Source organism: Lineus longissimus, chromosome 13 (genome assembly GCF_910592395.1).
Source record: "Lineus longissimus chromosome 13, tnLinLong1.2, whole genome shotgun sequence".
Classification (NCBI taxonomy): domain Eukaryota; kingdom Metazoa; phylum Nemertea; class Pilidiophora; order Heteronemertea; family Lineidae; genus Lineus; species Lineus longissimus.
In genome coordinates, this window is record NC_088320.1 from 4,060,815 (window position 1) to 4,080,492 (window position 19,678).

Here is a 19,678-nt window from a genome sequence, read left to right on the forward strand (position 1 = left end):
CACCTCAAATCTTTCTCAGATTTTCTGATGATCGCCATCAAAGGATGATTTTGCATTTAATGACTGATGTTCACCATCCCGGATTTCAGCAGAGCTGTAAAGGCAAGAAGATTTCTTCGAAAAGTCAGGCATGTAAAAATTCAAACTGTATCAGCGTAGACCATTTGAGGCTCCGTTTCCGCGCTACAAACTTCTTCCTGTTCTTCTCTTTTCTGACCATTTTAGAAGTTAGAATTTCGCGAATTCGTCTGCATAGTTATGTAGCAATGCTTTTGTGTATGCATATCACAATTTCCGACCCAACAAGCTAGCCGTTACAGCCAAATTTCGCACCAACGCGCACCCGCATTGCTGCAGTGAACACCCATCAATTTCCTATCAAATCTTGTCAAAGATTTGAAAGATTCCTATAAATTATCAAAATCCTACGTCATTATATCAATCTGTATAATTCTAACCTGTCACTTTTCAACTTTCACTCAGTTTAGATGAGTGACAAACGACGAGGTGTTAGAAAACATCCAAACTGCCGGCGGCCATTTTGATAAATTCATGTCTGTTGTGCAGTGACACAACACGACATTTTCATACTTTTCCTGAAAATAGCCTCATCGTCGGACACTCATGGTATTTCACAAGAAGAAGAGAAATAAATCTCACCACTGAACCGCATTATTGATACACGTATTTTGATTCCCCTAATGGAATTTTCAACAACGCCATTTTTGCCAAAATGATACACGACTTACGGACATTCAATGTTGATATTTATGCGAATGAAAATGCTCAAAATAAACATCCGATAATATGTTTTTAAACCACCCATCTTGGACGTAACTTCTCAATCTATAATGATAGAGAGTAAGTCATCATATCAAGTCATCAGTTTATGCGTCATTGCTAAGAAAAATCAGATTTTACCAATTGGGGCGACTTGAGTACTATTTTGGTTGTGTTACTAAAAAATTGTTCAGCAGCAATCACAACATTTTCCTTAATGCTGACAAATATTGATAGAATATCTACATAACTGCGATAAAATTATTTTGTAAACAACTACCATTTCATGACACGCACAGTTTTGTATCATTTGGATTTATGTTTCGAATGATACGTTTCGAATCAATTTCTTTATTCCGGGTCTAAAATGGTACATCAGCAAAAATTTATCAGAAACTTATTCAAAACGTTGTGAGCCACAAACACATAGATGGATACGACTTATACTGCAAAACCAAACCATCCCCAAATAAATACATTAACCTATCTATATCAATAACCTATCTACTGGTATATATCACACATGTTTGTTATAAACAACGTGTCATTACATTGCAAGTAAGTGATATTGACAGTAGTGTATGGTTATGAATAAATATCACACATGTATTCCAATGTGTTTACATGTGTGTCTCTCGGTGTAATATTAGTACTCCTTCGAGTTGTACAAATGATCGAATGAAAACATTTCATAATTCCTTGATCGAAATAAAACTGGCCATGAGTGTGGCACCTTCTGTAGATGGGTTTCCCTCCTACAAGGCGTTTAGGGGCACTATACCATGAACCCTGGCTCGGGTCACTCATTATCGCGTAGTATAGAAGTGATTGATATTATTGCACCGTAAAATACAGACATTAACCTACTTGCCGAGATATATGACCATGTCTTCATTCATTAGTTAGGGATAACAGAGTGTTATTGCCCAGTTGTGCTTTTCCACAGAGTGTACATTGCTATAGCAGGATGGCATGCATGTTTCAAACCTCATAGTACTCAATGGAATTGTATGCGTATTTTTATTGCTGATGTCCAAGTCTGATACATGAAGATTCATGCAAGATTCACATTAGTTTAATTCGCACTTGCTTAAGTTAAGACAGCAGACCCTTTCGATGCCGTATCTTAAAGTATAATTTGCGATATTTAAAGAGTAACTCAGGACCCAGAGTTTCCTCCAAGAACGACTTATCACTCTTTACAGAGGCATGGATGCCTGACAGTTTTTAAAGTGTAGGTTCGAGATACCGAAACGGACTCGATATTAGTCTAGTGCTACAATCTTGATACATTTAGGAAGGTCACCTTGACTGTGTGAATTATTATTATAATTTGATATATTTCATGCAAATAGATTTGAGTGTTATTTCAAAGGTCAACGTGAAGTTGAAAAATCACCAGACACTATCTACTAGCCAATTCGTAATGTAAGATATTTGTAAACATTCTCAATAAAGCTATCAGAAGTTGTCAAAATTGTGTACCGATCTCACAACACACAATAAAGAGCTCTCCAGAAGGTTGAAGCCAAGCGCAGCCAAACACTCTCAACTCAAGATAGCGGTTTCTTTCATCTCAAGTCGGCGCTCTTTCATCTTTCTGTGAGTGAAGGATGGTTGTTGCCAAATGTGTCGGCCATCTTGGATATGTGTCAGACTTGTCAAACACTTGACGGTCCATAGAACAGTTGCGGCCACTTAGGACAGAAAGCAGCGCCATGTGTTTATTTTTCAATGAAAGCATAACCAAAGAATGGGACTGAAAACGTTATGTCGGCCTAACACGTATATTTGTCAAAAATGCCTATATTTCTATTTCGTACATGAATAATAACACTTACGCTTATTTTTTATATCACATGTGCATGTTTGGTTTACAAAGCCAATTTGGTGATAAACGCGTAGTTAAAACTAGGAAATTCCTTCTGGTGCAAAAGTACTTCAGATTCGTTAGTAAAAGCATTTTAATACTTTTATGTACACTTACGACCCATGAAGAACGTGGCGAAAACAAAGTGGTTATGAATAAGTCCACCGTGTGCCAAATACGACACCACGTGGGGGCTATTGGTAATAGTATAATATTTTGTTGGAACAGTGAAAGTGGAGGAATTTCGATCTATCAGACCCTCATAGTATCCTTACTTTCATCGGCCAGTAATACCCCAGTGACATCGACGCGCCAACTGAATACGTGATTGAAAGCAAAGAAATCTGCATCATCTTGAAGCAGAATGTATCATGTGTGGGTGTGATGATAAAACAAATGGGACACGGTCATGCAATCGTCACTTGATCTGAATAATCGAGCACAGGCCACTGTCACTGTGCATTGTACATTCTTGGGTAGGGCCGAAGGTTGTTTTCCCCAGGCCCGTAGCTAGCTGGCTAACTTGTGGTCGTGGGGAGAGTATGGGTAAGGGGGAAAATCACTTTTTTGTTCTTCGTCAGTCTCGATCTCTAAGCCTATGCTTCAAAAGAGGCACGTGTCGCAGCCATTGAGAAATGCAGGCCTACAAATCGTAATTGAAGAAAAAAACAAAAAATCTTTTGAATCAGAAAAAAAAGAATACTATTAGCTAGATGCCGAGGTTGGAAAGAAACAACCACTTTATTTCATAGACCACGGGGCGTTCATCTGCTCAGCTTCCTCCCACGTTACCCATAATTTTCGTTCTCAGATGTATTGGACTTCTCAATCTTCTTTTCCCATAAGACATTAATTTAGATTTTAAGGAGTGGTTTTAAAGCCACAACTCCTCCCTTTATAAGATTTCCTTTCAAATTCAAAGGGTCACATGAATGCTTCTTCATGTTTACCATAACCACGAACTTTACATGACTAACATTGCAACAATAGCTTTCAGATTTTCATAGCATTTTACAATAGATATCATATCCATCACTATCTGATCTATATCAATATAGCCTGTCTATTTGCTATTGTCATATAGACAATAGGCTAGCCAACGGGTACCTGCGATGTACCCCTGTACTAAGGCGACCCCTATTTATCGAAAATAGCGTGTCTGAAATGGTCATTTCGAATGTGTCATTGGTCATCTGCTGATCTGTCAACAGTGAAAAATGCTCTCGTCATAAAACAGTTCACCACCCGAAATGTCCTCTCGTTTTACGTTCTATTCCAGATAGTGCTATTTGGAGAGGTCAGCTGATTTATCATTTCATTTAGTCCCGACATCGAGAAAGTTCGTGAGATCGGCATTCCCCGACAGCCGGGGTTCATAGTGTCTGAATACAGCAAATTGCCACCAACCATACGTTGGATTCACAATATTGCTGTTTGTTGACTTGATTCCAGATAAATCATGGTATTTATCTGTAACTCAATCTCTCTGAAACGCAAGGGGAAGACCATCTGAGTATGAGTCTACAACAATCAGCTACTGAACTGCTTCAGCCAGGAAATCCAGTTGAAAACCGGCAGCAAAAAGCGTGGTCCAAGCAAGAGATTTGAAGTGGACAATCAGCCTCCAGTACCAGACTTGAGTAGCAAGAGGGCCAAACTACCGGAGATCTAAAACACTATGGCACATACTGACCGGCAGTACATACCAGACAGATGGACATGCGCCTTCATTGATAGATCAGCTGTACGCGCAGTGGAGTGGGATCTACGAAAGATACCCGTGTGTTAAAAGCAATATATACCCCCTTCATCAAAAGAGGACCGTGAATGCTGCAGCAATTTCAAAGTAGAGGTGCTGACCAGAAGCCGTGAAACATTTCGAACAGGCCCAAAGACATCATCACTGATGGCCATTCTAACGGTCTTCCCCTACTGTCCACAATGCAAGCTTAAACAAAAGACATCATCGAGTCGGACATCACGGATCTGAGAGAAGACCTCCAATGTCTCACATGTAACCACAAGGTGGTCCTGCAGTGAATACCCGCCCACTACAGAATACCTGAAAATGAAAAGGCTGATACCTGAAAATGTAAAGGCTGATACCTGAAAATAAATGAAACGGCCAGGGGCCATTGTGCTCACCGTATAGATATTTGGTGCTTTGGAATTCAACCAGGTTAAGAAACATTGTACATGTATAGTATATAGGTCAAACCAAAGTCGGTATGACATGTGATGTATCGTTGCTTGGAGTAAGTATCATAAGAATATCATCAAAAACAAGTCACTAATAAACGAGATATTGCACTTTTTACCTATTTTAGTTTTGGCCTCCTGGTGGCCAAGCTGAGTACCAGATCAGATCGAAATTCGGTGTCCGAGGTTACATGACGTAGGGAGTAATGTGTACCAAATTTCAAGTTCATAGCTTTAGTGGTTAAGAAACGTGCCATAGTTACACTCAAGGGACCAATGTAAGCCATTTGACCTCTGTGACCTTGAAAATCAGGTCAAATCAAAAACACGTATGATATGTGATATATCCTTGCTAGGAGAACCTACCATAAAAATGTCATCAAAAGAAATCACTAATAAGTGAGATATCACACAATTTATGTTTTCAGTTTTGGCCCCCTAGTGGCCAAGTCAAGAATCAGACCAGACCGAAATTCAGTGTCAAAGGTCATCTGACCTAGGGGGTCATGCATACAAAGTTTTGAGTCCATACCCCTCGCGGTTAAGAAACGTGCCACTGTTTAAGAAATAGGATACGACGACGACGACGACGGACGACCGACGACGGACGACGGACACTGCGGTGTTGTATAGACTCCCCTACGGTGAGCCAAAAAGCAATGCCGATCCATCGTCATTGTGCATATGAGGGGACCTTAGGACTGATGTTCACCGACGGTTCCACTGCAGATCCAGCCCGACATCAAGCAGCCATGTCGAGAGGCAATAACACTCTTGAAGCAGTTATGTAGAAACGACTGGAAAGCACCAATCCAAGAAAGAACCGCTATGGCTACTTGGCAGAAAAGACGCCACAACCATCCATCGTCAAGTTTTGAGTCCATAGCCCTCGCGGTTAAGAAACGTGCCACTGTTTTAGAAATAGGAGACGACGACGACGACGACGGACGACCGACGACGGACGACGGACACTGCGGTGTTGTATACCAAAAAGCAATGTCGATCCATCGTCATTGTGCATATGAGGGGACCTTAGGACTGATGTTCACCGCCGGTTCCACTGCAGATCCATCCCCACATCAAGCAGCCATGTCGAGAGGCAATAACACTCTTGAAGCAGTTACGCAGAAACGACTGGAAAGCACCAATCCAAGAAAGAACCGCTATGGCTACTTGGCAGAAAAGACGCCACAACCATCCATCGTCAGCGAACAGGCCACAGACAGTCACGACTGTGGCCTAAGTAGGCACCTTAAACGAATGGCAGTAAGAGATGGAGCAGAGTAAAATGAAAATACCAGACAGCAGTACAGACACCAGTCAGCTGTGCTCATCCTACGTACAAAAGTGTCCCCTGCACCGGGATTTAAGACAAAAATTCTGTCCCCCAGACACCAAGTTGAAGAAGAACTGCTGTGGGCATGGTAGAGATTCACTGCAAGACCTAGAAACGACAAGCCATCTTCATTCGATTCTTCGCCAGTCGAATAAAAACATGTTTTTGTAGTAGACATTCAAACATGTCATCTGCAAGAAAAGAACAGCATCGGAAAGAAAAAACAAAGAACCGACGTTATCTATACTTTATTTATTCACATACATGACAAAGTAGAATGAAAAAGTCAGGAGCCATTGTGCTATTCACATACATGACAAAGTAGAATGAAAAAGTCAGGAGCCATTGTGCTATTCACATACATGACAAAGTAGAAGGAAAAAGTCAGGAGCCATTGTGCTATTCACATGCATGACAAAGTAGAATGAAAAAGTCAGGAGCCATTGTGCTATTCACAAACATGACAAAGTATAATGAAAAAGGTCAGGAGCCATTGTGCTATTCACATACATGACAAAGTAGAATGAATGAAACGGCCAGGGGCCATTGTGCTCACCGTATACATCTTTTAGTAGGAAGGATCATGCTTAGTTTACAGGTGAATATGGCGAACACAATCAGGCACCAAGAATTTTTTTAGATGTGTATTGATGCCTAGTAATAAGACAGGGCAGTATATATAAGTTTATGATCTGACCAATAATTGTCTATGACATCTACAAGATCAATATTGTGTGATAGGGTAGCGTTGGTGAAGACGAGGTCTAACTTTGAGTCATAATCTGTGGTGTTTTTAGTCATGTGCTGGGTGAAATCAAATCCTGGCAGCATGTAGGTTTCTAACCTTGAATTATAGTTTTCGGTACTGGCTATTGACTTCATGTTGAAATCACCCATGATGAGGTATCGTTCAGTTGGTGCATATGTTGAAAGACATTCCTGTAGTCTGTAGACCAGGTTTTGAAATGTGCAAGTTGGTGCTGTGTAGATTGCAATGACATGGATCACTGTATGGGAGTCTTTTGGATTGATGCAAATAGAGATTGATTCAAAGTCATTGCTGGAAATAAATATTGCTTCTCCATGATCCTTATGTCATTTTTCACATAAACCACGAGTCCATGTGGTGGTCTTTGCATGGGATTGCTAGTGTTTTGGTTATTGCGGACAAGTTGGAAATTGGTCATTGTATAGTGGTCGTTGGTATCAGATCGGTGTAAACGTGTTTCTGCTAATGCAACAATTGATGCAGCTGTCATGTTTGGATCCAGTTTCAAATCATGAAAGTGTCCGTGAACAGATCTAGCAATGTGGTAGACAAATTTGAGTAGATTTGACGGTTGATATGACAGGGCAGTTCGTATTATTCGATGATTTGACCAAGTCTGGGTAACTACTTGCACTGAGTGTATGTATTGGGAATTCAATTGATTGGTGAACATCAAATCTAATTCTGCATGTGGGCACTGGTATACTTTGTTCTTGGTTTTTTTTGTGCTCGTTTCTTCATTCAATTGATAGGTGGTCAACATACCATTATCTGATTGTGTAAATAGATGTTGATCCCTTTTGGATTGTTTTGGCAGATCGTTTGTGGTTTGCCCTCCAATATATTGTTCGAGTTGATATTTCTGCATCATGATGGTTTGCAAGTCATTTTGGTACATGTTGAGCACTATTTTTTTGACTTTCGTTGAATCTGGATCATTTGCCAGTACCGGTTTGTCAATATTAATGAAATTTCCAATGATAAAGAATTTCTGTAATTGTTGGTACGGCAAAAAGCAGGTACGGAAATTGTTCATTAGTGTTGGCCAAGTGGAATTTGGATACACATTTATGAAAAGGACATGGCATTGTTCACAAGAATTGGAGTGTGGAGGCTGTAAGTGCAGAAGGATTGTTTCGAAAGTGTCTGTTCGATGGGTTGTTGTGTCTAAGACAGTGACATCATTCTTGATGTATATCATCAGTCTATGCATTGGTCTCATGATATTGTCTATTGGTGGGTAATCATTACGCACAAGTTTGAAATTTGGCAAAGCATATGTTTCAGAGTAATCTGATTGTTTCAAGCCAGAATTTGCCAGTGCAATGACAGATGCTGTTGTGATGGTTTGATTTTGTTTGATGTCATCAAAATGATCATACACTGATGCAGCATCATTGAAGACAATAGCAAGTTGTTTTCTCTGATAGACAGGCGTGTAACACAAGGAGAGTTTGCGTTTCTGTTTCATCAAAACGTGCCACGATTGGTGAAATTTTAGGGTTTGACCTCTGTGACATTGAACAGTAGGTCAAATCAAAAACCCGTGCGACATTGACCTCATTTTCTGTCAACATGTAATGCTGCCTTATCGGGGTCTACAAACTAAATTTAAAGACAAAACATGCCACGATCGGTGAAAATTTAGGGTTTGACCCCTGTGACCTTGAACAGTAGGTCAAATCAAAAACCCGTACGAAATGTGATGTATCCTTGCTAGGGGTAACCACCATAAAAGTTTTATCAAAAACAAATCAGTAATAAGCGAGATATCACACTTTTTAAGTTTTGTGTTTTAGCCCCCTGGTGGCCAAGTCAAGAATCAGACCCGAGCGAAATTCAGTGTCAGGGTACATATGACCTTGGGCATGATGTTATCAAAGTTTCAGGTTCATAGCACAAGCGGTTAAGAAACGAGCCACTATTGTAGAAATTTTAGAGTTTGACCTCTGCGACCTTGACAAGTAGGTCAAATCAAAAACCCATATGATAGCTAGGGGTAACCACCATATGTGTTTTATCAAAAACAAATCAGTAATAAGCGAGATATCACACTTTTTATGTTTTGTGTATTAGCCCCCTGGTGGCCAAGTCAAGAATCAGACCCGAGCGAAATTCAGTGTCAGGGTACATATGACCTTGGGCATGATGTTATCAAAGTTTCAGGTTCATAGCACAAGCGGTTAAGAAACGAGCCACTATCAGTGAAATTTTAGAGTTTGACCTCTGCGACCTTGACGAGTTCGTCAAATCAAAAACCCGTATGAGATGTGATGTATCCTTGCTCTGGGTAACCACTATAAAAGTTTTATTAAAAACAAATCAGTAATAAGCGAGATATCACACTTTTTAAGTTTTTGGTTTTAGCCCCCTGGTGGCCAAGTCGAGAATCAGACCGGACCGAAATTCAGTGTCAGGGTACATATGACCTTGGCCATGATGTGTAAGAAGGTTCAGGTTCGTAGCACAAGTGGTTAAGAAACGTGCCACAGGATACGACGGACGACGACGACGACGACGACGACGACGGACACAGAGCTATCGTATAGACTCCCCTTAGGATGAGCCAAAACGGTCAGGAGCCATTGTGCTATTCACATACATGACAAAGTAGAAGGAAAAAAGGTCAGGAGCCATTGTGCTATTCACAAACATGACAAAGTAGAATGAAAAGTCAGGAGCCATTGTGCTATTTATTTAAGCTACCTGAAAAGTAGGTCACATGGACACATCAGATTTTGACCCGTGTGACCTTGAAACACAGACGACGGCGACGGTGGACGACGGACGCCACGGAATTGTCTAAGCTCCCCAAATTCCAGGGACCATGTGCTTACCTCGAGTAATGTAATGCATGGCACTTGCACTTGGATATGGGGAGAGCAGTTCCTGGCCAGTTTCACCAGATTTCATTCCATTGAATAATACTATTCTTCTCGGCTCAATGGCACAAAAGAAAATTACCGAATTTCAGGGCTATTGAAGAGTGTACATGTCACATGGAAATTGGTTGACATCTGTTCAACAGTATGGGTATAATAGGACTTCGTTGGATTTTCAAGATGGCGGCCTGGCGGCCTGGCGGCCATATCTATGTATTGATAAGAGTACATAGATACATAATCACATGAAGTTTGGTTGCAATCCGATCATCAATTTTGGAGACATAGGACTTCGTTTAATTTTCAAGATGGTCGCCTGGCGGCCATATTTGTAAATGAATTTGACTGAAAATCAAGGATGTTGTAGAGAGTACATAGATATATAATCGCACGAAATTTGATTGCAATCTGACTTTGTTTTATTTTCAAGATGGCCGCCTGGCGGCCATATTTGAAGTCTGAGCGGGACACATTTTTGGGTAGAATAAAGGGTCCTTAGAATATGTCCTCACAACTTTACAACCTTCTAGCTCAAATAGAAATGAAACGTCCCACCTATCACTGATTTAGTCAACTTTGACCTCTGCGACCTTGAAAAGTAGGTCAATTCAAAAACCCGGATAATATGTGCTTTGACCTGGTCAGTGCACCCACCATAAAAAATTTCATCACTCTACGTACAAACATTAGCTTCAGAAAGGCAAAAAAACAATTTCCAAGATGGCCGCCTGGAGGCAAGAAAGTAGGTCATATCGCGAAAAAGAAAAATGCATCTGGGCATATTGCCCAAAGCTACCATCACACCAAGTTTTAACCATCTAGCCCTAGCGGTGAAGGAGAAACGTGCTCCGCTAAGAGGTGAGCTAAAAAGAAACTACACAATCTGCACAATCTCGTGTCACAGAGAATTCGAAGTATTACGATTTCCTATGCGTTTAGTAAATGTTATTCTAGATATTGCTCCTTCCTCGGAAACTTCAACCCACTATAAGTATAATGCACATTTCTTTAATCATGTGTACCAAGTTTCAAGTTCATGGCTTTGGTGGTTAAAAAACAAGCCATAGTTACACTCTAACAGACAATTTATGCCATTTGACCTCGTTGACCTGGAAAAGTCGGTCAAATCAAAAACCCGTACGACATGTAATGTATCCTTGCTTGGAGTACCTACCATACAAATATTATTGAAAACAAGTCACTTATAAGCGAGTGTTGCACCTTTTACTTTTTCAGTTTTGGCCCCCTGGTGGTCAAGTCGAGATTCATATCGGAAAGAAATTCGGCGTCAGAGGTGATCTGGCGTAGGGGGTCATGTGTGTCAAGTTCCATAGCCTTAGGGTTTTAGAAACGTGTCATTGTCACACTCAAAAACTGCAAATTCACGCCATTTGACCTCTGTGGCCTTGAAAAGTAGGCCGCAAGCAGTACCTACCGACATTTGTTTAGCGAAAACGAGTCACTCGTAAGCGAGATATCACACTTTTTAGGTTTTCACCTCTGGCCAATGGTGGCCAAGACTAGAATTAGACTGGACTGTAATTCAATGTCGGAGGTCACCTGACCTAGGGGAGGGGGGGCGGGGCTGTGTACAAAGTTTTAAGTTCATAGCCCTTGCAGTTGAGAAACGTGCCACTGTTTTGAAAACGGGATACCGACGACTGACGACGACGGACGACGGACAATGGACGACGGTCGACAGATTACAGACGATGACGGACGCCACGGTATCGTATAATATCACGAAATATCACGAAATGACAACTTGGACATGTTCTCCAAATATCAACATTTTTTTAAAAATTTTCTTGATGAAAACATCAAAGTCTAGTTGATTGAGAGGGAAAATCGTTTTCGCCATATTTTGAAGAATTACTGCCAAACCAGCATTGATATAAAAATTTCGCTTTAACATCTATCAGATGATGTATCTATCATCAATATCCCGCATTTTCAGCTTTATACCACTTTAAAAATACCTTGTACCCAGGTCTTACAGTCTTTTAAGTCCTATACATTCATGCTCATGGATGGTCATATGGGCCCTGGATCGAAGGCCCCTTTGGAGTTTGATGCCTGAATTTTGCAAAAATTTGCCAAATGTTTGAAAAACCATGACGCGGTTGGAATTATAAGCTGTTGTTTGCATGCTGCATCTGTACGACATCAACAACTGCATTGGTAGTGTTTTAATGGTTCTGAAATGTCTAGATATCTGTTCAACAGTTCAGGAGTAATAGGACTTCGTTGGATTTCCAAGATGGCGGCCTGCCGGCCATATTTGTCATGGGACTGAAAATTATGGATATTGATAAGAGTGAGTTTGGTTGCAATCCGATCATTAGTTTCGGAGTAATAGCACTTTGTTTAATTTTCAAGATGGCCACCTGGCGGCCATATTGGTTGATGGATTTGACTGAAAATCAAGGATATTGTAGAGAGTACATAGATATATAATCACATGAGATTTGGTTGCAATCCGACTTTGTTTAATTTTCAAGATGGCCGCCTGGCGGCCATATTTGAAGTCTGAGCGGGACAAGATTTTGGGTAGAATAGAGGGTCCCTAGATTTATGTCCTCACAAGTTAAGAACCTTCTAGCTCAAATAGAAATGAAACGTCCCACCTATCGGTGATTTAGTGTACTTTGACCTCTGTGACCTTGAAAAGTAGGTCAAATCAAAAACTTGGGTGACATGTCATTTAACCTTATTAGATACACATACCATAAAAATGTCGTCACTCTATGTACAACCATTAGCTAAAAAAAGGTAAAAAATCAATTTCCAAGATGGCCGCCTGGAGGCCAGAAAGTAGGTCATATCGCGAAAAAAGAAAAATGAGTCTGGGCAACTTTAACTTTTTCCGAGACGACGTAATCTGGGAGGAACGCTTTCAAAGCCAAATAGACCCATCCTAGCCTGTCAAACCATGAAATTTTCGTTGTACGTTATGCATGATAATTTCAGGGTCTGGGGGTCTACTCTTTGGGGGGGGATTTTTTACGGCTTTTAACCCGCGAGTCAGCTTTTTCACCACGATGGGTTAAATGGGGCCTCAAAACCACATAAGTAAGCCTATTGGACTGAAACTTCATAATTTTCTTCATTTTAAACACACCTTATTCTCAATTTTAGAAAAATTATATCTTAAATGGAAAATACCATTCAATTGGTATGGTGAGACCACACAATGATCTCAAACTGAACTATTTTTGTGTTCAACCGCATGCTGATTGGTTTAATACAGGTGCGTGACCTAGTTGAAGGCAGTTTTGGTTGTGGTTACAACGAATGAATGTTTTTTTTAAGAAAAAAATTTTAATTTCAAGCAGCGGGATGTGATTCAATCTTATTTTGAACATATATTAACTGAAATATCAAGAAATGGAAAAAATAGGCATTCTCAGGAAAACCGCCTTTTTTTAGCTTTTCTGGACCCACAATCTGTATTCTCAATCGAGGACTCGTGAACGCCTCGAGGATGATTATTTTTTTAAATCTGGACCCAAAGGGGTTAAATTCACAAATGATATCATCTTTTAGCATGGCCATGATTGAAAAAATCTACAGAAATCAGATGAAAAGCATCATAAGCATGTTGCGGTTTATAATAAGCCAATGCCTGTGATTCAAGTGCTAATCCTCACAGTGCAAGCACACACAGCTGACATACAACTGTACTAAATGCAGCAACTGCAGATGGTTACTGGCCAAAAATCACTAACCTTTTGGCAAGGTGTTTCACTATGATTTGGTGCAAATTAAGACATATCCTGCTGAGGCTGCTTTCTGCCCTGACACTGCTGACCCTTACCCTAACTCAGACTTCATATAGATTAGCCTCTATCTGTAAGGATAGGCAATATCATTCCTCTCACTATCTCTAGCAGGTATCTTCTACCCTTTTACACCAGGCGGAGGAAGCCACTGCTGGTCCAAACAAATACCCAAATATAGGCAAAACGAATAAAAGAACATGTGGTGTGTTACCATGCAGTGCTGCTTAGTTGTGGCCAGCAGTGGCTTCCTCCGCCTGGAATGAGGGCCTCTATTATGTAGGGGAACTAAAAGTTCCGGGGAACATAGACCCCGGGCATCATAGGAATCTGGGAACATTAGACCTGGGGATCAAATAGGATGCCGGGGGGGGGGGGGGGGACATTGATGACTTTCTGTAGATCATCAGTCTAGATTACGAATTCTGTCGATATTTGCAGAACTTTCGAAAAATATGAAGCAACATTATTTACCCCAAAGTTTTTCAAAGCACTTGATGTCAGCATCTATCCAAATATTCAAAGAGTAAAACGAAATGACTTCCTCTACCTGGTGGTGATTTTCTTCACAGCTAATTTATTTTTTTCCTCGGGCTTCAGTCTCGAGTCTTTGAAAGCCGGCAGCTTCTCCATCCAGCTTGCACTAAAACTCAATACATAGGTGCCGACGAATGCCTCCAACATGCATCATGCTCGTGACCTTTGGGCGGGTATAGTTCGGACAAGTGGCTGCACAGAAATGGCGGAATGACCGGAATGACCGAAATATGATAGAAACTTAATCGTCACCAAATTTTTCCAATTTGAAGCGGGATATAATGCCGGACGCCACTAATATTGTTAGAGTTGCTGTTTAGAGGGCAATCATCATTCGAAAAAGAATTGTATACCCCACACTTTGTGCCAACTCTCCAGGCTCTATCTTTCATGTTCTATCATTTTCCATTCATTCCGCTCCGTTCCGTCAATTTGACGAGACCCAAACGAATGCCTTTCCAGGAATTTCATTCGAATCATATGGTGAGTGGATAAGTCAGGCACGAAACGCGAAACTTGCTAAATGACATAACCAGATATTCCATAAATTCGCGAGGCTTAAGCCCTTTTGTGTAGCTGCTTGAGTCTGCCCGCATTTGTTAGTTTAAAGTGGTATCAATATCATTAACAAGGAAAGGTATTTTTTAAAATGCGGGCGTGGGGCAGCTTTACCAAGCTGTTGCCCTCATAAACCTCTCTCCGATTTACTATTCCATTGACTGATTGATGCAAATTCACAAATTCACAGCTTTATCCCCAGGAGTGTTAAATATTGAGGTAAGATACCCTTCTAGTTCGAAACTTGTTTCCATATATTGATTGTAAACTCTGTCTTTTTGTAGTAAAATATGATTTATTAGACAAGTACATGTATGTGCAAATTGCATAAGAAATGACATATATTTTTGTAGAATAGCGAGTCCATTTCAGAATTGCTTCACAGGAATGCAATAGTTGACTCGCCTCATGGTGTGTCCCCGTTAATACCAAGGCTTATCCCGTGGTGTTGGCTTAAAGGAACATAGAAACATGACAGAACCACCATTTCTGGAGGACTGGGGTGTCTCTCGAATCCGTGCTGCTGGCCGTAGAATATTGTACATGTATAATCTCTTTTATTTTGACTAACAAATCAGTACAGACTGCATCCCAATCGAAGCGATACGCCAGCTCAATACCAGGAATAAACTACTAATACACGGTTCAGTGTGCCGTCAAATCGATAAAACGCTGCTGGCGGAGACTGTCCTCGTCTTCGGAGAGTACTTCATCACTGCGGCGGCTCTTTGATCTTTGTCCATGGAACACCAGCTCATCTGATAAGTCTGGGGGAATTTCATCCAATATCATTATCGTATCGACAAAGTGTCCCAGCGCGGTCGGGGCATTTTTTTATGCGGCTGATTGGTGATTGAAGCCCGTTCAGGCTACGTTTAGCTGAATAATTGTATCCCAAAAAGGGTCCCAGTGGCTTTTGTTGTTTTTTCTTTCAATAAATGGCAGTTTTTGAAACCGAGAACAGCTCAGTCCGTAATAATGCAACGGTTATTATACATTAAAATATGTCAAGTTGGTTAATTAAGGGTAATCATTATGCCTCCTCGTGATACCAGTATGGAAAATTATATCTAAGTTGTCCTGGCGACATCATATGCTCTAGTACAAGTCTAATTGACGGTAGTCTGTTTCTCCAGCCACTGCCCCTGAATCTTTAGGCAAGGCAATCAATTCATGGGGGCAGCGATTCAGGTCACATCGACATGGGGAATATCGGTCCGCCAGCCGGCTCAGAAGAAAAATATTAAAACTGATGACGAGACGTTGGGAAAGGCGAAAATCGTATCGCCAATTCCTCCACTGACTACACGGGGTAAGGTAAATTACCTAAGACTTTCGTCGATCTCACTTGATACACTGTACATAGGTCGAGGGAAATGTATATAAGGACCATGAACATCTCTTCAGTCGGACATGCATCCAGAACTGAAGAATCCTTGCTTTTGCAATTATAATGAAGCCGTTTTAAAAATCTCCAGTATCGTCCTTTTAAATGATTTATGACATGAAACAAGCGTGCATGCTGCTGCAGCGACGGCTTGTGAGTCCACTGCCATCCATTTTCGTGTCAAGCGATCTTGCATAACAATGTCAGCATTCTACTGTTTTTATTAATTAAGTGATTAATTGAAACACAAAATATTGACAATTCTATCGACCTGTCACACTATCTATTTTTATTTTTCTTCGTCCATGCAAAACCTGACCAGATAGATGTTGTTTTTATTCAATTAAATCGAATAACAAGGACAACACGACCTTGTCGTTTTCCCCCAAGACATGTAGACCGCCATACGGTGATCTCAAAAATTTGCATGCGCATGTTCTATAGCTCAAGATAAAGACCTCGGGCAATTTCTACCTCACGTTTGGCCCTCATTGAAATAAATCCCCATCTTGAAACAAAGTCATATCGACCATTGGAGCGCGTACTTGACGGCAATATAAAGCAGCATTCTAAAGTGGTATTTTCTCAATTCTTAGTGTTACTTTGGTTACCGGCTAACGAGGTATCGTGTGTTTGTTGTGAGACTCATAAGGTAAGTGGCATTATATTACACTTCGAATGCAGATAACCTCACGAACTAGTAGCACCGCTGCTTGGTTGTTCTTTGCAGTAGACCTTTACTTTTCAGTTGCTTTCTGCATTAACTTGGCGTAATAAGTTTGCGGGCTGCGACGAAGCAGTCATTGCCAGTAGCCGACATCTTTACTGCCACAGTTCGTAAGCACAGATGTGTTAAGTCGTGCATCTACACCTTTTTTGTTGTTTTTAACTAATTTACACAAAGAGGCGATATCAAGCAGAGACATTTTCCCTAGGTTCGAGTTTTTTAGAAGTAAGAGATAGAGCGCGCATCTGACATAATGCGCTGAATTCACAATATGACAACGCGTCTTCGAAGAGAGCTCTGTATCTTTGCTTATGTTGTTTCAATTGGGATCGGCCAGAATTTCATGATACCAGAACCCACAATAACTCAATGTATTTTAAGGTACCAGCACAGGGGCAACCTTTTTTCTCCCGACATTGAAGAGAAAGAAAGGATGCAGTACATGCAGAATGACAGAAAGAACCCCCTTCAAAAATACACACCCACGAGCTCAAATTCATATCGTTTGCAAATGTCGTTTCAATCCTTGCTTCCATTGACCACGGTACATTGATGTAGTGCTTTCAATAGACAAACAAGTAAACATAAATTGAAATGTAATGCTTTCATGGATTTTCACGCATACAGTTGCATTGTTTATGCATTCATTCACTCGCTGAGATTTATCGGCCGTTTAAAAGATAAATGGTTTGCTTCCCCGGATCAACTGCTTTGGCCTTCCCATTTTAGATCCTTTGCATTGCGTACCTGGCATGTTGGTGCTTTACGACAGACCCATAAATTACCCCATTCAGAGCGCTAATGTGTTTTACAATGTTTTATGGCTTTGCCTGTATGAATGCACTGCGTGATGCCATGTATAGTGAGAAGTACCGCAAAGATTCTACAATACCCTGTACGCAATAGTAACCTGGTTCGGTGATGGGAGTTCATTTGAAATATCTACATCAAGCTTGTTCTAGAACGAGATAACACCAAATTAACAAGAATCTAGTTTGAATTTCTTCCAATCCGATGTGCTACTTCAACGTATATATATTTGAAGTTGGTCATCACTGTGATACAGTTTCTCTAGAAGGCACTGTGGTATCGAGACGGCCTATAGATATGATATCTTCCTTTTCTTCCATCAATTTCTGCTAACATCGTTTTATACATTACATAGTCCTTTCTTCAAATTGAGCGTGTAGACACGAATGACCAATACTTCATCCACCATTGTCTCTACACGAGTTGTGCACTGCGCTCTGTACAAAAACATCACTATTCTGTTTATTTCATTTGTATGTGCTTGGATATTTCGTTCTATTGATATTTTCTTATTTCCTTATTATGAGCCATGCCCTTCTGTAGTAGTCCGCCATCTTGGAATGTGTTTACTGACTCAATACGTTATCATGCAAAGGATTTCAAGGTCAGTCGTCTCCAAGGAGTAGTCAAATGAAGTGTTAAACAAAGAAAGATTCGATCTAACTGCCTCTTTGCCTTGATTTTGAGATATTTTAATAAACATATAAATATGATAACATGCTCTGCACAACCTTTGCCACCTTCTGCACCCAATTATTCTACAATGCAGCGACTACTCAGAAGAACTACAACAGCGACGTATCAATGATCCTTATACGTACACGGATAAAACTCTGTAGAAAGATGACGGATTTTGCGTACATTTCCATCCGTATACGTATAACAATATGTGATAAGTCCCTGATCTCAACCTTTAGGGGGAACTATTCTTACCTTATACGTACACGGATAAAACTCTGTAGAAAGATGACGGATTTTGCGTACATTTCCATCCGTATACGTATAACAATATGTGATAAGTCCCTGATCTCAACCTTTAGGGGGAACTATTCTTACCTTATACATACACGGATAAAACTCTGTAGAAAGATGACGGATTTTGCGTACATTTCCATCCGTATACGTATAAGAATATGTGATAAGTCCCTGATCTCAACCTCTAAGGGGAACTATTCTTACAACCAAGAAGACACTACCTTAATGGTCCAAATTTCGCAATTCCAATGTCGATAGTCTCGATAAGATTCTTTTATACCTTTATCAGTTTCGTATGATTGTATATACGAATACAATTGATATTTAAATAAATTATCCGTTCATTGTAAATTTCCTTACTTTATTATGCCACCTAAATTAGTTCGGCAATTGTATTTTCTTGTTCCTCTTCTGAGTCACCATGTGAATTTAACAAATGCTAGCCCCACACGGGACCCAAGAAACCCAGGCTAAGTAGCAATATAAATTAATGACGCACCCAAGATAACCCCTAATTTACTCACAGCCAGGCTAGAGCTGTTTTATTTAATCTGTCGGAGTAAATATACGTTGATCCGTAGTCCACTGGGTCAGCTGCTCTCTGCGTTGTTTTCCGTGTCTGATATTAAGATTTATCACTCTCTCCGAAATGGTAAAGAAATTGGTCAAAAAGACACCAGCAAATACATGCTAATGATGATGACCAATTTCTCGCCATGCTACAAATGAAAGTTAACGATTTAGACAAATCATGTTGATTGTTGCTTTTTTTCTTCTGCGTGGGCCAGGAGATTCCAGGTGTAGGCCAAACAAAGCAGTTTTACAAAGAACCTTGCTCAAACTTGGTACATTTTGAACATGGGTGATGTTTCACTTCAACCAATTCGCCATCATATTCACACATCCAGTTGTAGAAACAATCAAACTGAAGCACATTGAAAGTCAATACAAAGCAATTCATTCGAACAAATTCAACTCCACCTTCTGGCGGGGTTGTTCCTTGGTGGAATTTGAAGGTGGAATAGCCACTTTAGGTCATCCAGTCGCTCACAGGCATGACAGGAGAGTA

At 40.4% G+C, this 19,678-nt stretch overlaps 1 protein-coding gene across 7 annotated transcripts in view; it reads left to right on the plus strand.

The window, feature by feature from the left end:
- The window catches only part of LOC135498474 (homeobox protein Hox-B4a-like), a 129,011-nt gene that overhangs the window by 52,680 nt on the left and 56,653 nt on the right, over nt 1-19,678 (plus strand). For 3 of the 7 annotated variants that reach the window (XM_064788770.1, XM_064788779.1, XM_064788778.1), the window contains exon 2: nt 16,694-16,749. The exons of the other annotated variants lie outside the window; for them this stretch is intronic. The gene's annotated coding sequence lies outside the window, so the exon portion shown is untranslated. The remainder of the gene's footprint in view (nt 1-16,693; nt 16,750-19,678) is intronic. 7 annotated transcript variants of the gene reach the window in all.